Raw genomic sequence first — 17,614 nt, 5'->3', positions numbered from 1 at the left:
GAACCAGTGGATAAGTTCATTCTGAAAGGTGGCAGGTTTTCCTGTTGGAGGTGGTTATGCTGTCGGTGGCGACCTGTAAAGTCTTCTATCGTGACATCTTCATTGCTGTTGTGCAACAGTCAGTATGGTGAAGCCAAGCTTCAGTTCCCCCACGAAAGTACTCCGTCGAGGTGTACCTGTTGCGATGCAGTGTGGCTGTTATTACCATCACGTAACAGAAGCTTCTGTACGCTGCACTGTGAAATAACTGAGTAAACATAGTAGCCATTGTGGGAGTGCGACTGCCTATTCCAGTGGGAGTGTCAGCGGTAACTTGACTGTGTTTTTGGTGATTTGATTTCGTTTTTAACTGTTATGGCAACTGGACGGCATTCTCTCATAAACTGCTTGATCTTTAACCGCCTGAGCTGATGCTCAGTTAAATGTGTGCTGTTCGGCAAAGGAACCGTTTAGTAACTAATTATTCTTTTGCTAAATTCATTCATTTTGCAAGTTAAAGGAAAGATAATAAATGTGTAATTCTTTTAAGATGCTATTGTACGTGTGCTAATATTTTTTTTTCTTTTTTAGAGCTCTAAAACTTAACTGTTTTATTCTATTTGTGTAAAATTAATGGGATGACCTGTTGCGACCGATGTCGAGCGTAAATGCCACCGTCTGGGCAAGGTTTTAAAGCGACGTTTTAGCGTTCTTCATGGGCACAGAATCTTGGTTGCAATTTTTATGTATTAAGTATAAATCCATGGAACGGTACTGCGTTTGTTCTAATTATTGGTGCCTGTAAAATAAATTTTGGTATTACATTATTTAACGTGGTCTTTGCTGCTTTAAAGATTTTTGTGCTAAACTATCTTACTACTGTCGCCTGTAAAGTATTTTGTTAATAGTGATTCATGATCCAATTATTCGTGCCCTTTTAAATAATTTTGTTGGATGTTACAGTATCAGAACTTTTTATTGGCGCCCTTTTTATATCAAAAGTATTACAGTATCAGAACTTTTTATTGGCGCCCTTTTTATATCAAAAGTATTACAGTATAAGAACTTTTTATTGGCGCCCTTTTTATATCAAAAGTATTTTATTTATTGTAGATAGTTACATAATGATTCACATTTGTTTCATCGAATAATTAAATGCGCTCAGTTTTCGAATGTGTGACCTATATAAAAATGTTTCTGTTAAATAAAGTGTGGCATCACGTATCGATACCACCCCACGGGCGTCGCAGACTTGGTAAGGGAATTTCAAGATTCCTTCTGACGCCGACAGCGGTCGCGTAGTACCTGGTGGACCCAATGGTGGGCGCCCGCTAGGCCACGACTCCAGTGGCTCTCCATCGTTTTGCAGAACAGCCAGAGCAACGACGCAGCCCACTTGCACTTGGAGAATCTTCGCAATGGCGCCATTGTTCGTGTTGCAGTTCGGCAAGCCTCTTCCTAGTTGACATGGTGATACCTGGGCTCTGCTTCTTGCTGCATTATTTGCAATGAGGCTTGGAGAAATACAAGTTAAGTAGATCTACTGTTTGTTAACTTGTTCACTAATCATTTGTGGTCCTTTCCAGCTTTCCTATGGTGACACTTGCTGCACCGCTCTGTAGGGCATCTCTCCTGATCGTTGTGTGCAAAGTCGTACACAGCGTAAAGCTGTGAATTTTTTTTCTGTTAACAGTGGGCTCACTCGCTTACCACTCCCGGACTCCCACACTGTTAACCCATTCAATTTCACGCAATAATTATTCTTTTCATTGTTACCTTTTAGTATGGCACGTGCTGTACTCAATCTTTGGCAAAATGTATTGCATTTATCTTCGTGGCCAGATGCCTTTCCTGTCGCCGCAGTTGTCAATTACCTATGGCAGGTAAGTCGCGTCTGCCACCTGTCTGTAATTTGCGTAACCTTTGTTCTGTGTGTGATTGTATTTTAACTGTTTGTGAGGCGGAAGGTGGGGAACAGCCCAGCATTTGCCTAAACGTGCGTCTTAACGCCACACTCAGGCTGGCAGTTGTAGCAGCCCATCATCACCTGCTGCACAGATTCGATCCTGGTCTTGCTCACCTTCCTGCCTCACGAGTGTGCTGATTGCTACGTTACACGAGCAGCTGTTGTAAGTACTGCAACAAAAATTACGCCTAAAATGTCTTTTGTTTGTATTGTGGTAGTTACTTTATTGTATCGGGTGATCAAAAAGCCAGTATAAATTTGAAAACTGAATAAATCACGGAATAATGTAGATAGAGAGGTACAAATTGACACACATGCTTGCAATGACATGGGGTTTTATTAGAACCAAAAACATACAGAAGTTCAAAAAATGTCCGACTGATGACGATTCATCAGATCAGAATAGCAATAATTAGCATAACAAAGCACGACAAAGCAAAAATAATGTTCTTCACAGGAAATGCTCAAAATGTCCACCATCACACCTCAACAATAGCTGTAGTTAAGGAATAATGTTGTGAACAGCGCTGTAAGCATGTCTGGAGTTACGGTGAGGAATTGGCGTCGGATGTTGCCTTTCAGCATCCATAGAGATGTCGGTCGATCACGATACACTTGCGACTTCAGGGAACCCCAAACCCAATAATCACGCGGACTGAGGTCTGGTGACCTGAGAGGCCAAGCACGACGAAAGTGGCGGCTGAGCACAAGATCATCACTAAACGATGCGTGCAAGAGACCTTTCACACGTCTAGCAATATGGGGTGGAACGCTATCCTGCATAAACATCGTACGTTCCAGCAGGTGTTTATCATCCAGGCTGGAGATGATGCGATTCTGTAACATATCGGCGTACATCTCACCCGTCACGGTAGCATTACAAAACCAGAATCACGCATTTCCTCGAAGAAAAAAGGCCCGATAACGGTAGATGTGGTACATCCAATCCATTCTGCAGTTGTGGGCGTTGACAGACCCTCGGAGCGTGAAATGAGCTTCGTCGGTCCACAACACATTACTCAACCAATCGTCATCTTCCGCCATCTTTTGAAACGCCCACACCGCAAATGCCCTCCGCTTCACTAAATCGCCGGGGTAACAGTTCATGATGCCGATGGATTTTGTACGGATAGCATCGGAGGGTACGCCGAAGTGCCAACCAGACAGTAGTGTATGGAATGCCGGTGCGACGTGCGACTGCACGAGCACTGACTTCCCCGTGCATAGACGAACCCGCTACAGTCTCCATTTCTTCCTGAACTCTCTCAGTAGCATTACGCCTTGTGCTCGGTCGGCCACTACGGGATCTATCGTCTAAACAACCCATGGATTCGAACTTCGAAATCATTCTCGCCACAGCTGCATTTGTCAACGGACCTTTACCCGTTCGAATCCACTTCCTAGGGCTACAGGATCGTAATGCTGAACTAGCACATTCCCCATTCTGATAATACAGCTCCACTAAAAGCGCCTTTTCAGATAACGTCAACATGCTGCGACTGCTGGCGCATCTGACTCTCTCTCTCATTACAGCTTCTTTTGTACACGATTGTCTTGCGCAGTCACTGACGTTTTTCTGTCCAACGCCATCTGTCGGACATTTTGTGAACTTTGTATTTTTTTGGTTCTAATAAAACCCCGCGTCATTCCAAGCATTTGTGTCAATTTTTACCCCTCTATCCACATTATTACGTGGTTTATTAAGTTTTCAAATTTATATTGACTTTTTGATCACCCTGTATACAGCATTAAGTGATTGATCATTTTTACACTGGGTTATAGCTTGCCATCTGCAACGAATGATATTTTGTGAGGTTGGTTTGCGACTTAGCAAGTCATTATACCTTTAGACGTAATTTAGTTGCTTGAAAATATTTCACAACTATATTGTGTGGTTACTTACACTGGCCAGCCAAAACATTATGACCATCTGCTTAATAGCTTGTTTGTCCATCTTTGGAACGAAATACATCACTGATTCTGCGAATCCGACAGTTTATTAGTAGCTTTGTGGATGTCTGTGGTATTACATGTCCACGCATAGGTCGTGTAATTCGAGTAAATAACGGATTGCTGATTTGCCTGCGCAGCGATGGCGCCCGATAGCGACGCCAAAGTCCATAGGAATTCGGTGGCCGAGAGGTCAAAGTGAGTTCACTATAATGCTCCTCAAACAACTGTATTACCTTTCTGGCTCCGAGACACGGGCAATTATACTGCTAAGAGATGACATCGCCGCCGGGAAAGACATCAAGGATGAAGAGATGCCTTCCTGAACATAATACTACTCCCACCAACCTGTGTCTGTAGCGTGCTGCTCGTCTTGAGCAGCGGTTCACCTCGATGACGGCGTTCGTGGGGACTGTCATCGTCCTAGTGTAGCAAAAATATGATTCATCCAAAGAGTGGACACGTGTCTATTGATCGACGGTCGACTCCCATTGGTCCGTGCCCTATGCTGTTGTAATTGAAGATGTCGTTGGGTCAATGTGAACACTTAGGGATGGTTTGCGGAGCTCCATATTCGACAGTGTACGGCGAGCGGTGTGCTTCGAAACACTTGTGCTCTTTCGGCAGAGATCCCACAGACCACCATCTGCCTCTGTGAAATCCCCGCTACGCGTGTCGTCCGTCTCTCGAGGCTTGCGCACCGGGACCGCGCTAGAGCGGCCAGCAGGACTGAAACCTCACTAACTGGTGAGTCTATTGACAGTCCTTCATTTCTGGAGTAAACTCGAATAAGAAGTCGATGAGACGCTTGGTACTTCCTATTTATAACATTTGTTTTCATATTCGGTTTGATCTAGACCAACACAGATCAATGGAAATTCCATTTTGACACCTCTATGGTGTGATGAATGGAATTATTATTCTTAAGACTTCTTCCGATAATAATGGATACTCAGGGCCAAATTTCGGCAAGCGCGGCCCCTCCTGTCGGAGGTTCGAGTCCGCCCTCGGGCGTGGGTGTGTGTGTTGTTGTTAGCACAAGTTAGTTTGAGTTAGTTTAATTAGTCTGTAAGTCTAGGAACCGATGACCTTAGCAGTTTGGTCCCATAGGAATTCTCACACATTTCAACATTTGAACAATTTCGACAAAATGGTGACATTTCTATTTTATAAAAATGGTAGTAGTAGTGGTTAGTGTTTAACGTCCCGTCGACAACAAGGTCATTAGAGACGGAGCGCAAGCTCGGGTTAGCGAAGGATTGGGAAGGAAATCGGCCGTGCCCTTTCAAAGGAACCATCCCGGCATTTGCCTGAAACGATTTAGGGAAATCACGGAAAACCTAAATCAGGATGGCGGGAGACGGGATTGAACCGTCGTCCTCCCGAATGCGAGTCCAGTGTGCTAACCACTGCGCCACCTCGCTCGGTTTATAAAAATGTTCTTTGAGATAGTCCACCAGTGAGAATAAAAAAAAAAAAAAAAATTGTGCGTTCAGATTTCGCTCGAACTGAAATATTTCAGAACAGTCCTTTATCTCTGAAAATGCTCTTCGGGCATAGGGATTTGCTTGTGAGTTTTTAAAAGCAGGATAAATGGTATCTAATAGACTTTATCGCTAATAAAATGTGTCGGCTTATTTCGTATACGAATGACCGTTTTTAATTCTAGGATCGAGCAATTGTCAGTTTTGTGAACAGTGGAACGTCCTCTGTATTTTAGTCGTGCACTTTTGAAGCTACAATTTTTTAAGTGAAGTGGCAACCTAACATTGTGCTGTTAAAATATGATCTATATTTTCCAGTTACCGGGAGTCAAAGAAATCTGCAGTGTCAAAAAAATTCTTCCGGGTATGAAGTAGCATTGTCAATATGTAAAATTAGCCAACGTTTCTGCCACTATTGAAATGGCTTTCTTCAGGTGCTGAGCTGACTGCTGACTGAGAAAAACTTAAGTTCTTATATACTAGCGGAAGAAACTGTTTTCGCAAACTGATAGGGTATTTAGATGGTCAAGGAGGGGTGTTCCACGTCCTTTATTTGAATTTTCTTTATTTCTTTTTTTTTTTTTTTTTTTTTTGCATGTCTGAACGAACAAACATTAATGCAGATTAACAGCCTTACGAAATAAATTCGCTGAATACGAACATCTCAGCATTAGCTGTGTTAGGAACATATGTACTATCTATCAGTGACATATGAAAATTTTTGCCTCATCGGTACTCGAACCCGGATTTCCTGCTTATTCCTAGCAGTCGCCTTAACCACTTCAGCTGTCCGCGCTCTCCTCCAGGACTGAACGAAATTCCATATTTAACACTGTCTACACCCCTATACTATAGTCCCCACATTCATCACTTACGCTTTCAGTATGTACTTCTGCACCAGTGAGAAGCTGACCATAAGGAATCGAGACGCATGATATTATTGTCTTGAGATCTCTTCTGCTTGTAAAATTTACTTGCATGTCTGCCAAACAGGTAGGTATATACAAGGGTAAGTCAAATGAAAGCCTTAAATATTCTATAAAATATTATTTATTGTGCAGACGTGGTACAAGGCCTGTATCACTTTTCAACATAATCTCCACCACGCTCGATGCAAGTCCTCCAGCGCTTACAAAGTGCATAAATTCATTTAGGAAACAATTCTTTTGGTAGTCCGCGCAAGCACTCATGCACCGCGTGCCGTATCTCTTCATCAGAATGGAACTTCTTTCCTCCTATTGCGCTTTGAGTGGTCCAAACAAATGGAAATTACTTAGGGCAAGGTCTGGTGAGTATGGTGGATGAGCAAGACACTCAAAGTGCAGGTCTGTGATTGTTGCAACTATTGTACGAAAGTGTGGGGCCTTGCATTCTCATGTTGCAAAAGGACACCTGCTGACAGCAATCCACGTCGCTTTGATTTGATTGCAGGCCGCAGATGACTTTTTTGGATATCTTTATATGATGGGTCTCTTCAGGCATATAATGCTCCAAAATGACGCCTTTTTCGTCCCAAAAGAGAGTCAGCATAACCTTACCTGCTGATGGTTCTGTTCGAAACTTCTTTGGCTTTGGTGATGAGGAATGGCGTCATTCCTTGATATGCCCTCTTCGTTTCCGGTTGGTGGAAGAGAACCCAGGTTTCGTCCCCTGTAACGATTCTTGGAAGGAAGCCATCGCCTTCTCGTTCAAAGTGCCGAAGAAGTTCTTCTCAAGCATCAACACGTCGTTCTCTCATTTCAGGAGTCAGCTAGCGTGGCACCCATCTTGCAGACACTTTGTGAAACTGGAGCACATCATGCACAATGTGGTGTGCTGACCCATGACTAATCTGTAAACATGGTACAATGTCATTCAGTGTCACTCTTCAGTTTTCCTTCACTATGGCTTCAACAGCTGCGATGTTCTGTGGAGTCACAACTCGTTGTGCCTGACCTAGACGAGGAGCATCTTCCACTAAAGTCACACCATTTGCGAACTTCCTACTCCATTCGTAGACTTGTTGCTGTGAAAAACATGCATCACCGTACTGAACCTTCATTCGTCAATGAATTTCAATAGGTTTCACACCTAACAGAACGCTGTTCTTCCCTGGTGCAAGTCGCAAGTGGAGCAGCCATCTTTATACTGACACTGCGACTGTATGTTTACATCTGCACTATGCTGCCACCTACAGGCCATTCTGCACGCTGTTTGTAGCATGCTTACCAACTTACAGGACAGCGGCGCGAAATTTCGATTTGTAATTACAAATTTAAGGTTTTCATTTGAACCACTCTCGTATTTAGTACCTATTAGTGACATATGGAAATTTGTGCCTCACTAGGGCTCGAACCCGAATTGCTCCCTTATAGCAGGCGGTCGCCTTAATAACTTTGGTTATCCGCGCACACCTCCCGGATCGATCCAGACTTCCATCTGTCACACTGACTGCAGAAAAGTGTGGTAAAGCGATGTAGGTAGTGTGACAACGGAAGTTTGGGTCAGTCTGGGGTATGTGCACAGATAGCTGAAAAGGTTAAGGCGACCGCCTGAAATAAGTGGGAAATCCTGCGTTGAGACCAAGCCTAGCGCAAATTTTCATGTCACTAATAGATAGTACATATTCATACCTAACACAGCTGGGGCCAACATATTCGCATTAAGCGAATTTATTGACAATTTTTAGAGTTCCAGTGTCAGTCGGTAAAGAAGGAAACCTTATAGGATCACTTTGCTGTCTGTCAGTCTGTCTGACTGTGTGCAACTGTTAAAAGCTTTTTTTCTCAGGAACAGGAAGATATATCAAGTTGAAATTTTTGTCACGTACTGAGGTCTATGTTTCCTTGGCGACGAAAAAAAAATTAAAGCTTCTAAGTCAGTGTGACCAAAAGGTACGGCCCGTTATGTCACATATTTTGATACTTGCAAACCCACAGAGTACTTCCCATTGACCAAGAATCATGAAGTTTTACAGGAAGCAAGGTTTCACAGAACGAGTAAAGCAAAGACCGGAAAATTGTTAGTTTGTAATCATATTAGATGATATGAAAACATATTTCTTTTGTCATTTGTTATCCAACGTCAAACTTGAAACAAGTCAGTAGTCGTGCATTCAGGATGCTGGTTCCCAATGGTGAACGTGAAACATCAGCAAGGAATGATACTACTGCCCATATGTCGCATTTCGGAATTTATCCATCATCATCTATCCACGAGTGACTACATCATGTAGATATGACGTTTCGAGTTGCATATAAAACGATCATTCGCAGCCGTGTATTGCACAGGGTATGTCCCACTGTAGAGTCCACGCAGAATACCGTGAACGGTAGATGCGCAGTCTGCAGAGCACGCTTGGTAAGAGCGATAGTGGGGGGGTTTACGGGCATACGTCGTAGGCGAAATACCGAGTGCTGGAGGGGAAGTGTTGTTTTACACTGAAGCGTCTCACATTTTTTTGAAGACATTAAGTGGAGGCCCTCCACGGCTACACTTACACAGTGACCATTCAAAAAGATCTGTCACTTCTGCTTTGATTACTATCTAAATAGAATTTCGCTGGATACGTAGCGATTTACTTATGCTTGGTTTGTTAGCCATTTGTAACTTTCAGAGAAGCGTCACGAATGGCGAATTTTGAGCAAAGCCTACACACTTCTGTTGTTCCCATATTAAAATTTGCTTCTTTTGCCAAAACACAGCGGAGTTCACACAGTGTTACCTCTATAACTTGTACAGACGCAAATGCGAGAGAATTCTGAAACAGTGGATTATTAAATGAGGAACTTAGCAAGTGTACAGTCAGTAGCTTATGAAAATGCACATCCTCGGTACAAAATAAACGTGTAATGTTTTCACTTATGTTGTTTCCAAACCAACAACATCACTCATTTCACTAGCTATCAATGGCCACGAAAAAATTACATTCTTTCATCGAAAAAATATGTAGTTACTGGAACAACATGGTAGATAATGAAGTTTTGCATAATAAACACGTGACAAAATACACTTCTCTTTGCATGCTACCATTTGCCAAAATCTCATTTAGATATCTAAAACAGTTTATGAAATATGAGGAATGTTGCAGATATTTCATTCTGGGTTTCTGGCTGGCGCGGCACGATCGCAAATCAGTGTGCTACACCGGATCAGTTTTCTCGAGATTGGTCACGTATAGATATCTCCACACAGGTCTAAAGGAAAATTCGAGGTGTTAGCTGCATTTCGTATTCAGCAACATATTGTGTAATACACTACTGGCCATTAAAATAGCTACACCACGAAGATGACGTGCTACAGACGTGAAATTTAACCGACAGGAAGAAGATGCTGTGATATGCAAATGATTAACTTTTCAGAGCATTCACACAAGGTTGGCGCCCGTGGTGACACCTACAACGTGCTACATGAGGAAAGTTGCCAACCGATTTCTCATACACAAATAGCAGTTGACCGGCGTTGCCTGGTGAAACTTTGTTGTGATGCCTCGTGTAAGGAGGAGAAATAAGTACCATCACGTTTCAGACTTTGATAAAGGTCGGACTGTGGCCTATCGCGATTGCGGTTTATCGTATCACGACATTGCTACACGCGTTGGTCGAGAGCCAATGACTGTTAACCGAAAATGGAATCGGTGGGTTCAGGACGGACGTACGGAACGCCATGCTGGATCCCAACGGCCTCGTATCACTAGCAGTCGAGATGACAGGCATCTTATGCGCATGGCTGTAACGGATCGTGCAGCCACGTCTCAAACCCTGTGTCAACAGGTGGGGACGTTTGCAAGACAACAACCATCTGCACGAACAGTTCGACGACGTTTGCAGCATTATCGACTATCAGCTCGGAGACCATGGGTGCGGTTACCCTTGACGCTGCATCACAGACAGGAGCGCCTGCGATGATGTACTCAACGACGAACCTGGGTGCACGAATGGCAAAACGTCATTTTTTCGGGTGAATCCAGGTTCCGTTTACAGCATTGTGATGGTCGCATCCGTGTTTGGCGACATCGCGGTGAACGCACATTGGAAGCGTGTATTCGTCATCGCCATACTGGCGAATCACCTGGCGTAATGGTATGGGGTGCCATTGGTGACACGTCTCGTTCACCTCTTGTTCGCATTGACGGCACTTTGAACATTGGACGTTACATTTCGGATGTGTTACGACCCGTGGCTCTACCCTTCATTCGATCCCTTCGAAACCCTACATTTCAGCAGGATAATGCACGATACCATGTTGCAGGTCCTGTACAGGCCTTTCTGGATACAAAAAAATGTTCGAATGCTGCGCTGGCCAGCACATTCTCCAGATCTCTTACCAATTGAAAACGTCTGGTATATGGTGGACGAGCAACTGGCTTGTCACAATACGCCAGTCACTAATCTTGATGAACTGTGGTATCATGTTGAAGCTGCATGGGCAGCTGTACCTGTACACGCCATCCATTCTCTGTTTGACTCAATGCCCAGGCGTATCAATGGCGTTATTATGGCAAGAGGTGGTTGTTCTGGGTACTGATTTCTCAGGATCTACGAACCCAAACTGCGTGAAAATGTAATCACATGTCAGTTCTAGTATAATATATTTGTCCAATGAATACCCGTTCATCATCTGTGTTTCCTCTTGGTGTAGCAATTTTAATGGCCATTAATGTATGTAGCGAACGGAAAATCATAGTGACATCCCTTTTTCATTGCAAACTTTTTCGAATTTCGCACAGAGTGTTATTTTCGTGTAAATACTACACTAACTATATCCATTAACGAAATGTTGGGCACATCAGCTTGAAGTTGACATGTAACGCTATAAGTAAGACTGAAATGAAACCTTATTACCAAATAATTTTTGTAAAATCATTTGAGAAAGACTGCAGGTGTTACGCCCCGATTCTGTCATCACCGACTGGCTTTGAGATGGCAATCATTCGCGGGCTCTCCTTCCGAACAAACGAATGAACGCGCCCAGCACTTTGGACGAAAATTGATCAGTGTGCATAGGCCACCTTATTCTGCGCGGTCTCTACCAGTTTTTAGACTTTATTCTCTTTCCATTGACGCATGGAGCGGGGGAAGAATAACTGTTTTAATGCCTCATTGAATGCCGTAATTTTTCTAATCATGTCCTCACGATCCCTATGTGAGCTATATGTAGGGGGTTACAGTATATTCCTAGGGTCATCATTTAACGCTGGTTATTGAAACTTTGTTAGTAGACTTTCTCTGGATAGTTTACGTCTTTCTCCAAGAGTCTGCCAGTTCTGCTTTTTCATCATCTCTATGATGCTCTTCCACATGCCAAAACAAACGTTGGACCATTCCTTCTCTGTATACATTCATTATCCCCTTTTAGTCCCATTTGGCACGGATCCCACACACTTGAGAAATATTTTCGAATGAATCGCACCAGTGTTTTGCAGTCAATTTCCTTTGTAGACTGATTGCAATCCACCAATGAACCGAAGTCTGCAAACTACTTTACCTATGACTGAGCCAATATAGTCGTTCCATTTCGTATCCCGACAAATTGTTACATCTAGCAATGTACATGAGTTGACCGATTCCAGTTGCAAATCACTGATGTTGCAGTCACAGGATATTACGTGTTCTCGTTTTGTAAACTGCTCAGTTTTACTTTTCTGAATATTTAAAGTAAGATGCCAATCTTTTCACCATCTTGAAATCTTATCAAGATCATTTATTTCAGACAGTACTGATGTACAAATGAACAGTAAGGGTTCCAACACAGCCCTTGGGGCATAGCTGTAGTTACTTCCACATCTGTCGATGACACTAAATCAAGATAACATACTGTACCGCGTACTCCATACCAATATATCTTCAATCCAGTCATAAATTTCGTTTGATATCCCATACGATTCTACTTTAGATAATAAGCATAGGTGTGGTACTGTGTGTCAAATTATTTTCGAAAGTCAAAAGATACTGTATCTATCTGACTGCTTTGACCCATAGGTTTTAGAATGCAACCGCAGCTTATTGACGTTACCAGAATAGAAAATCCGCTGCTACAGCTTCAAGATTCCTATCACGACAAGAATGGTATTACAACGGGTGAAAGTCCTGTGACAAGTGCTACTGTGAAGAAAATGACCACGAAGTCGAAGCCGTGGGCTCATTAGATGATCGACTCAGTAGCGGGTGGCCAGACAAATTTGCTACTGAAACTTCCTGGCAGATTAAAACTGTGTGCCCGACCGAGACTCGAACTCGGGACCTTTGCCTTTCGCGGGCAAGTGCTCTATACATCTGAGCTACCGAAGCACGACTCACGCCCGGTACTCACAGCTTTACTTCTGCCAGTATCCGTCTCCTACCTTCCAAACTTTACAGAAGCTCTCCTGCGAACCTTGCAGAACTAGCACTCCTGAAAGAAAGGATATTGCGGAGACATGGCTTAGCCACAGCCTTGGGGATGTTTCCAGAATGAGATTTTCACTCTGCAGCGGAGAGTGCGCTGATATGAAACTTCCTGGCAGATTAAAACTGTGTGCCCGACCGAGACTCGAACTCGGGACCTTTGCCTTTCGCGGGCAAGTGCTCTACCATCTAAGCTACCGAAGCACGACTCACGCCCGGTACTCACAGCTTTACTTCTGCCAGTATCCGTCTCCTACCTTCCAAACTTTACAGAAGCTCTCCTGCGAACCTTGCAGAACTAGCACTCCTGAAAGAAAGGATATTGCGGAGACATGGCTTAGCCACAGCCTGGGGGATGATTCATAGCACGTTCTCTCACGGGAAAATGTAAATACGACACAACAGAGCCACCTTATTGACTAGTAAGGTAAACAAAATCCGCGTAATGACTTCCTATTAATCGGACTGGTCTTCCTTATTACCTTGCAAGAAATAAAGAATATACACTCCTGGAAATTGAAATAAGAACACCGTGAATTCATTGTCCCAGGAAGGGGAAACTTTATTGACACATTCCTGGGGTCAGATACATCACATGATCACACTGACAGAACCACAGGCACATAGACACAGGCAACAGAGCATGCACAATGTCGGCACTAGTACAGTGTATATCCACCTTTCACAGCAATGCAGGCTACTATTCTCCCATGGAGACGATCGTAGAGATGCTGGATGTAGTCCTGTGGAAAGGCTTGCCATGCCATTTCCACCTGGCGCCTCAGTTGGACCAGCGTTCGTGCTGGATGTGCAGACCGCGTGAGACGACGCTTCATCCAGTCCCAAACATGCTCAATGGGGGACAGATCCGGAGATCTTGCTGGCCAGGGTAGTTGACTTACACCTTCTAGAGCACGTTGGGTGGCACGGGATACATGCGGACGTGCATTGTCCTGTTGGAACAGCAAGTTCCCTTGCCGGTCTAGGAATGGTAGAACGATGGGTTCGATGACGGTTTGGATGTATCGTGCACTATTCATTGTCCCCTCGACGATCACCAGAGGTGTACGGCCAGTGTAGGAGATCGCTCCCCACACCATGATGCTGGGTGTTGGCCCTGTGTGCCTCGGTTGTATGCAGTCCTGATTGTGGCGCTCACCTGCACGGCACCAAACACGCATACGACCATCATTGGCACCAAGGCAGAAGCGACTCTCATCGCTGAAGACGACACGTCTCCATTCGTCCCTCCATTCACGCCTGTCGCGACACCACTGGAGGCGGGCTGCACGATGTTGGGGCGTGAGCGGAAGACGGCCTAACGGTGTGCGGGACCGTAGCCCAGCTTCATGGAGACGGTTACGAATGGTCCTCGCCGATACCCCAGGAGCAACAGTGTCCCTAATTTGCTAGGAAGTGGCGGTGCGGTCCCCTACGGCTCTGCGTAGGATCCTACGGTCTTGGCGTGCATCCGTGCGTCGCAGCGGTCCGGTCCCAGGTCGACGGGCACGTGCACCTTCCGCCGACCACTGGCGACAACATCGATGTACTGTGGAGACCTTACGCCCCACGTGTTGAGCAATTCGGCGGTACGTCCACCCGGCCTCCCGCATGCCCACTATACGCCCTCGCTCAAAGTCCGTCAACTGCACATAAAGTTCACGTCCACGCTGTCGCGGCATGCTACCAGTGTTAAAGACTGCGATGGAGCTCCGTATGCCACGGCAAACTGGCTGACACTGACGGCGGCGGTACACAAATGCTGCGCTGCTAGCGCCATTCGACGGCCAACACCGCGGTTCCTGGTGTGTCCGCTGTGCCGTGCGTGTGATCATTGCTTGTACAGCCCTCTCGCAGTGTCCGGAGCAAGTATGGTGGGTCTGACACACCGGTGTCAAAGTGTTCTTTTTTCCATTTCCAGGAGTGTATATGTAAATAAACAGCACAGCACATGTAAACTTATACGCCTTTTTGTTGTAAATAAGCTGTAAACAGCAATGCTAGACAAAGCGGTAGATAAGTTTACTTCCATATCTCCTTAAGCTGCTTCTCCGTCGCCAGGTTCCGCATCTTAAATTGTTGAGTCGAGAATTCTCTACGTCCTGTTACATTTCTGCACTCTCTTTATGGAAACACCCTGTATACAAGGAAAGATTACGCAGTGGGTTTGTCATTCAGATATCTCATTTGAACGTTGGACGTCTGTGAGAAACTCGTGTTGCGCCTTGCACAAGAGAAGGAGAAATGCCTATCAGCAGGTGTCGGGATTCCACAGTTGCAGGATCACGTCACAGCGAGACTACTCCATTTCATCTACGGCTATGTTATACGGGATAGGGCTTAGATTAGAGATAGCAGTCTCTCAAAGGAAGGTGTCCACGGTATTCCAGGCAGAAATATGACATTGTGTTAGGAAGAAAATGTGCGTAGGTGCTATAAATATCGTGGCATCCATATTCACCCGACAGCAAGCAGTTACGAAATATCTGTCAGCAACTGTAAAGAGATGAAAGACCGTAGCAGAATGCCATAAGGCCTTGTGACGCTAGGGAAAAGCAACAAGGTAAACCTCTTGTGGATTCCTGGTTACCCAGGAATCAGTGGCAGGAACAAGCTCATAAGCAGTCCATGAGGGGCGCAACGACTCAGTTTAATAAACTGGGACCTGTTCTGACTATCACTAAGGCGATGGTACGAAAGAAACTACGCAGCAGCATTAGGAAGCAGGACGCAGAATACTTGACTAAGATCCACAAACAGAAATATGTCATGCTGGTGATGGTGAAGCAACTTTACAAGAGAAGTTCTTTAATCTTGTGCTTGAACCGAAGTCCCATTAAATTCATGGTGGAACTGTAGACTGGCCATGGAGACTTCAAGATATACCAACATACAATGGGTATAGAGAAAGAAATTCCGAAGTGCAGATTGCGCGATGAGGGGTGTGAAACCTCACCACAGTTAATCTTCCAATGGACAGCGTTGGAGGCCAAAGTCCTGAATATTCCGGTCATTAATTCTGGAAGACATTATGTGTAATAAATAACTAATAAAAGGCTTCTATTGCTCTCTAAATGTGGTATTACTAGAATTACAGCGAGAAAAACCGCACACTAAACTCAGTTTCAGTGCGGGCAACTATGAGCTAACACCACTGATCAGTCAATCAATCTGTATAAGGAGGCTTCGAGAAGAACGAGTTCTGCCATCATCATACGGGTCCAACACCTGGCGTGATGGCATGGGGTACCTTCGGTAAACAACACGATAACCTGTTCTTTGTGCAGCCGACACATTGGACAGCAGCTGTCACATTTCTGATTGAGCCGTGTGCGGCTCGTGTTCATGCCGTTTCTTGCTGGACAGCTTGTCTTTACGGAACTGTCGCCTCGTTTCTTATTCGATTTACTGGCGCCACTAAGTTGCTGGCTTGCCTGCCCGTGTGTGGCAGCAGCAGCGCGTATCGATAAGTGCACTGTCGTATGATCTTTGCAGCGACCGCTAGTATTTCCGGCTCGCCGTGTGTCGGGAGTTCAGCCGGGACGCAGCGTCAGTGAGGTCGGGACAGCCAGTACTCGCCGACCGCTGGCGACACACATGCACTATCCGACGGAAGGAGACGAGCGGGAACGACCGTTGATTGGTCGTTCGGTCGATCGTCTCATCGGGCGACGTGTATTTGGTCTTTTGACCGTTTCTGGGCCTCTTCAGTTGGTCATCTTGCCGGACGTGGGTCGGTTCCTTCCTTGTGCAGAGATGTCGGGCGGCCGATGGGCAAGTGTTACCTCTGCATGAGTCTGAGCCAGTGTGCCCGGGTCGCCGTGTCTCCGAGGTCCAAACGGACATCAAGTGAGTCGGTATGGAGCTGCAGTGAGCTCCGGACAGCCATGAATCGCCCGACCGTTGCCGACACACATTACTCGAGTGGGGACGTCCTTGGTTGGTCGTTCTGTCGGTTGTCTCATCGGACACTGTGTATTTGGTCGGGGATTACTTACGGAAACTCTGCGTGTCTCGACTTGTAATTTCTCCTTGTTGTCCCACAGTGATTGGTTTTAGGATTGTCGGAGTGCTTGGTGCAAGTGTTTTCGTGGAACTGTGTCTGGCTTGTGTAATTTCGAATGGGCAGTTATGTTAATGCTGTCTGCGTACTGGAGTAAGCAGTCGGTAGGTTGGGACAGAGCAGCGAGAAAGATTCCGCGGCAAGGTCATTAGCGTAGCGTTCCGCAGCGTGTTTTCCTCGCCGTGCTGATGCTGCCCGGTACCGCGTGTAGTTGGACGGCCTTTGGTGTTGTTCATATTTTGAGTGGTTATTGCGCCTTGGCTGTTTCTAGACGCCAATTCTGAAGACCTAATGCTGCTGGTATCTTCGTCCTCAGCTGATATTTTCGGTTGTCGTGCCGTTGGTCGGGTGGAAGGGAATTGATTAGGTTGTTGGGTGGTTCATCAGCCGTCCCTAGGTCGGGTTGCCGTCCGATTATTTAAACTTACTTTTGGCTGCATGTCTCACCTAAACTTATGTTAGAGTTACCTCCTCAGGCCGACCCTTGGAACACTTCTGAGCACCACTGTTCTGTTATTTTAAGATTGTGATTTTCTTTGTCTCAAGTACTATGCGAGGCCTTCAGGCGTTTATTAATTCAGTTTGTTTTAATTTTAAAATAAGGCCTTCAGCCAACTTAAATTAAGGTTTCAAGATTGAACTGTTTAAAACTTATTTTAAAAAGGAGATTTTTCTGTATTTCAAATCTTTCTTATTCAGACCTTAAGCCTTCAGTTGTTCTGTGTCCAGTATGTGGTCTTCAGCCGAGTATTTATGAAAAAGTTTTTAAATTTTTTTAGAACTAAGGCCTTCATCCGTGTGTATTCCT

The 17,614-nt window shown here is 45.0% G+C and overlaps 1 protein-coding gene and 1 non-coding gene across 3 annotated transcripts in view; both read right to left on the bottom strand.

The window, feature by feature from the left end:
• LOC126356152 (amphoterin-induced protein 3-like) overlaps positions 1 to 17,614 on the bottom strand; it is a 306,886-nt gene that overhangs the window by 218,754 nt on the left and 70,518 nt on the right. The gene's annotated exons all lie outside the window — the stretch shown is intronic.
• Trnaa-cgc (transfer RNA alanine (anticodon CGC)) lies at positions 5,247 to 5,319 on the bottom strand. The gene has a single exon. It is a non-coding gene; the product is annotated as a tRNA-Ala (tRNA).

The sequence above is a fragment of the Schistocerca gregaria genome, chromosome 1, assembly GCF_023897955.1.
Source record: "Schistocerca gregaria isolate iqSchGreg1 chromosome 1, iqSchGreg1.2, whole genome shotgun sequence".
NCBI lineage: Eukaryota > Metazoa > Arthropoda > Insecta > Orthoptera > Acrididae > Schistocerca > Schistocerca gregaria.
The sequence above is the reverse complement of the archived record's forward strand: the minus strand, read 5'-3'. Positions and strand labels throughout refer to the sequence as shown.